Below are 4,311 nucleotides of genomic sequence, written 5' to 3'. Positions count from 1 at the left end.
TATGGATAAGAAATCAAAGAGTAGTAGTAGTATGGATAAGAAATGAAAGAGGGTATGGAATCCATTGTTGAACCATACACAGGAGCTCAGCTTGTGTAAAAGGCCGTTGGAGAAGAAATTGTTACCCAACAAGCCGGAGTAGCATCCAAAAACCACCGGACAGATCCAGCAGCAGTAAGCGTTTGCTTCATCAATTCTTCCATCTGCGTGATGGGTTCCCATTTCTATGTTGTTGCCGGCATATCCTGCATGCAGCCAACGTTAGATGAAGCTCCAATGTTTTCAAAATTCAAGGCAGCGGTCGCCAACCGGACAGATCGAGCAGCAGTGAGCTTTGCTTCATCAATTCTTCCATCAAACTTGCCAACCTGCGTGATGGGTTCCTTTTGCTCCTCCTTTGTTGGCCTCTGGTGGAACTTTTCATCTCTGGCGCTCTTTCCCTTTCGTTTTGCCTTTCCAACAAAGAACTTTCACCTTGATTGCTTTCCCAGATTACCTCAGCCGAGTACCAAATGCTCTAACCCATTCCGAGAAAAAGACAATTTTGTTTTCAAGAAGGGTACATTTCACTTTCTGAGCTTTCGGAGAAACACAAAAAATGTCTTCGGGCTATGCTTGCAAACCAAGGCAAACACTCTCCCGCAAGGTCTCTTTTGGTAAGTACTTCACATTCACAGCTATTGTCGTTTGCTCTAGCTCTTCGATTGCAAGGAATTTAAACTTGATTCAGCTACTACGATTGCGGAAAGATTTTCCTGTAATCACTGTATACTTTTTTTAAGCCTCTAGACTCTCGCTGTTGTACATACAAAAGCCCTCACTCATTTTAATTTTCCATTTTCGATTATCCATGCTCCAGATCTTAGTTCTAGTACACATAGACGTGTTTCAAAAATTCCTCTTGCATCTATGAATAATTGAAGTGTTTCGATTTCAGATTTGCTGGATAGGCCTTTTGTTTTTTTTCCATTTTAGTCTCAAGCAGGTTTTCATTGTGTTTTTGTTGGCAGATATGGATTGCCCTCTCAGTGGTGTGAGAACAGAAATACGAAGTAAGTGATCAATGGATCAAGACCGAACTGTTTTGCTCAGTTGAAGCTCCTGAAAAATCTGATGATCATGGGACAAGCACGTAGAGTGTTGTAACAGACAAACCCAAAGGCTCCAGATTTCAGAGACAAACGCATGAATGAGGCGCTGTGCATAGACGGCCTGTACAAACCAGCTTGGGTTAATGATAAGCTTGAGAAAGTGAAATCCCAGAATCAGAATGAGGGGGGCCAGGGAATCAAGGGCGGCAAAGCATCTGATCAGCATGCAAAGCAAGTACATGCATACTCAAACTCTGGATACCCTGGTATGACGGAGGAGTTAGCACTGTCTGGCCCAATGTGCAATGCCAGCATTAGCTCTGGATTCCATTAAGATGTGCCACCAGCTGCAGAGGGCAGCACGTGGGAAACTCTAAGCTTAGAGGAGACGCTCAATCTTTTGGACCGAATAAGCGAGCTGCCTTCAGTTGAAAATCTTATCTGCATCCCGCAGAAGTGCAGGAGGAAAAAAAATCTAGTGCTTGCAAAGCGTGTGCAAGCGCACATTTGCAACAATGGACTGGAAGCTCTAAAAGCTTTTTTGAACCACATCGTGCCAATGTTTGTTGAATGTGGCAGTTTGTCCGATGCTGAGCAAATTTTTGAGAGGGTACTTCACCACAGTGAGCATTCATGGACCTCTCTCATATTAGGGTACATCCAGTTTGGGCAAGTGCAACATGCTTTTGACCTATACCAGAAAATGCAAGAAGATAGTGTACAGCCTAGTAGCTATACGCTTATGGCTTTACTAAAAGCTTGTATTAGGCTGAAAGATGTGGAACGAGGCCGAGAAATACATGCGGAGATTGCACAAAGAGGATTTGCAAGAGAGCATTTTGTTGGCAGCGCTTTAGTTGACATGTATTGCAAATGTGGCTCACTTTCAGAGGCACGAGAAGTCTTTGATAAGTTGCCAGTTCGAAATGTTGTGTCATGGAGCACACTAATTGCAGGATATGCCGAACATGGGCCTGGCCAGGAAGCCTTGGCATGTTTTGAACAGATGCAGCTCGAAGAAGTTTCTCCAGATGCTATCACATTTGCTTGTGTTCTAAAAGCTTGTGGCAGCTTAAAAGCCATTGACAAGGGACGAGAAATACATGCTCAGCTCAAAAGAAAGGGGCTTGAAAGGGAGCTTTTTGTTGGCAGCACTTTGGTCTACATGTATGCCAAATGTGGCTCACTTTCAGAGGCACAGGAAGTTTTTGACAAGCTGGCAGTTCGAAACATTGTGTCCTGGAGTGTGGCTCAATTTCAGAGGCACGGCAAGTCTTTGACAATCTACCAGCTCGAGATGTGGTGTCATGGACTGCACTAATTGCAGGGTATGCTGATCATGGACCAAGTCAGGAAGCGCTGAAATGCTTTGATCAGATGCAGATGGAGGAGGGCGTCTCTCCAAATGCTGTAACACTCAGTTGTATCCTGAAAGCTTGTGGCAGCATGGGAGCCATAGGCAAGGGTCGAGAAATACACGCTGAGATTAGACGAAGGGGATTTGAGAGAGAGCCCTTTGTCAGCAGCATTTTGGTTGACATGTATGCAAAAAATGGCTTACTTTCAGAGGCACAGGAAGTCTTTGACAAGCTGCCAGCTCGAAACATTGCAGCGTGGAATACTTTGGTGAAAGGGTTTGCATTGAATCGAGAGGGTTACATGGCTGTACAATGTTTTGAGGACATGCAAGGGCAGGGAGTGAGGCCCAGTGCTGTTACATTCTCATCTCTTCTTATTGCGTGCAGCCATACCAACCTGGAATTCAAGGGACAGGAGAATTTTGAGATGATGAGACAAGATTATGGCATTGTACCGACAATAGAGCACTATACCTGCATGGTCGATGTTCTTGCAAGGTCAGGGCATTTGTACGAGGCGGAAGGACTGCTTGAAGCTTTGTGGTGTCCTACAACTGAAGGACCGTGGACAGCTTTGCTCAGTGCTTGCAAAGTTCATGGGGAAGCAGAACTTGGACTCAGATGCTTTCAGCAGCTTGTCCAGATATGTCCTGAATCTGCTGCTTCGTATGTGCTCATGGCAAATACCTTCACAAGTGCTTGCAGATGGGATGATGCTTCTACAATAGAGAAAGCAAGAAAGGTAGGTTGGGAAAGATGTGGATGAACAAGAGAGCGTACAGTTCCCAGATATACCACGATGCCTGCTGCTGCACCTCCATAGAATTATGCTCATGCCAGCTCCATGCCCTTACAGATTCATTACAACTTTGCAAAGAAACAACATGTAGTTCATATGATTGTAATTTTGGTTCCTCAAAATTCATAGACAATAAATATGCTTGTACAAGAGGAGATAAAGGAATATATGATGCAGTGGAGTGGATCTCAACATCATCTTCGGGATTGAGATGCAATCACAATGGCGATTTCAGATGCCCCAATCTGCTGGTTGCCTGGCAAAAATTCGTGCACATAGTGGTCTTGGGAGTCCTATGTACCCAAGGTCTCATCAAGCAATGTAATGAAGAGAAACTTTGCGTACCAAGTCATCCTTTAAAAAGCGCCTTACCAAGACACTTCCAATCTGGCTCGAGACTAACAGTTGCATCATGGTAGGCCTACTAATACCTCGTTCAACATCCATTTCATCCCAATGAATAGTTATCATTGTGAAGAGTAAGATCTGTGTCATCACGGAGAATGTTGACATACAGCATGGGCTTAACACATATCGATGGCATGTATCAATTCCTCGTCAACTACACTTTGTAAAAGCCACCCCAACATGTCAGCTACAACTGCATAGATCAAAGGGAAAACTGAGCACCCTTGACAAATTGAGCCCTTCAAGCAAAACTTAAATTCAAACATTATTCTGTTCGCCAGGTAGCAGCTGAGGACTTTGCCAATAGAAGCAAAAAGGCTCCATGAACTGAATCTCATCATTTATAGACTCTAACTAACCTTTTTATTAAGTTCCTTTTACTATGTCATAGGAGTTATCTAAATCAATCTTTATGAAGAGGTTCTGATTGAAGTTAGTGGCATGCTTCTTTCCTTAGATTAGCGCCGGCTCAACCAGTTCTAAATAGGCTACTTTCGGGATTTGTAGCAAATGAAGGGTGCATTCCTTCGATAGTTTTGCCAAGAGGTCAATGACAAAGAGGTTTGCACCAAGCTCAGTAGCTTGAAGTAGAAGAAAATCGACTCCATTCAAGACTTTGTGTAAAGGATGCAAGCCCTCATCTACTAGTGAACAG

At 43.8% G+C, this 4,311-nt stretch overlaps 1 pseudogene; it reads left to right on the top strand.

The window, feature by feature from the left end:
- Window positions 1–1,185: 1,185 nt before the first annotated feature.
- Window positions 1,186–3,930, top strand: LOC147894369 (pentatricopeptide repeat-containing protein At1g06140, mitochondrial-like; annotated as a pseudogene).
- Window positions 3,931–4,311: the final 381 nt, after the last annotated feature.

The sequence above is a fragment of the Dipteris shenzhenensis genome, chromosome 14, assembly GCF_047967505.1.
Source record: "Dipteris shenzhenensis isolate YYH24624 ecotype China chromosome 14, Dip_SZ_1.0, whole genome shotgun sequence".
Taxonomy (NCBI): domain Eukaryota; kingdom Viridiplantae; phylum Streptophyta; class Polypodiopsida; order Gleicheniales; family Dipteridaceae; genus Dipteris; species Dipteris shenzhenensis.
Note: the sequence above shows the minus strand (reverse complement) of the source record. Positions and strands in the feature narration are given on the sequence as shown.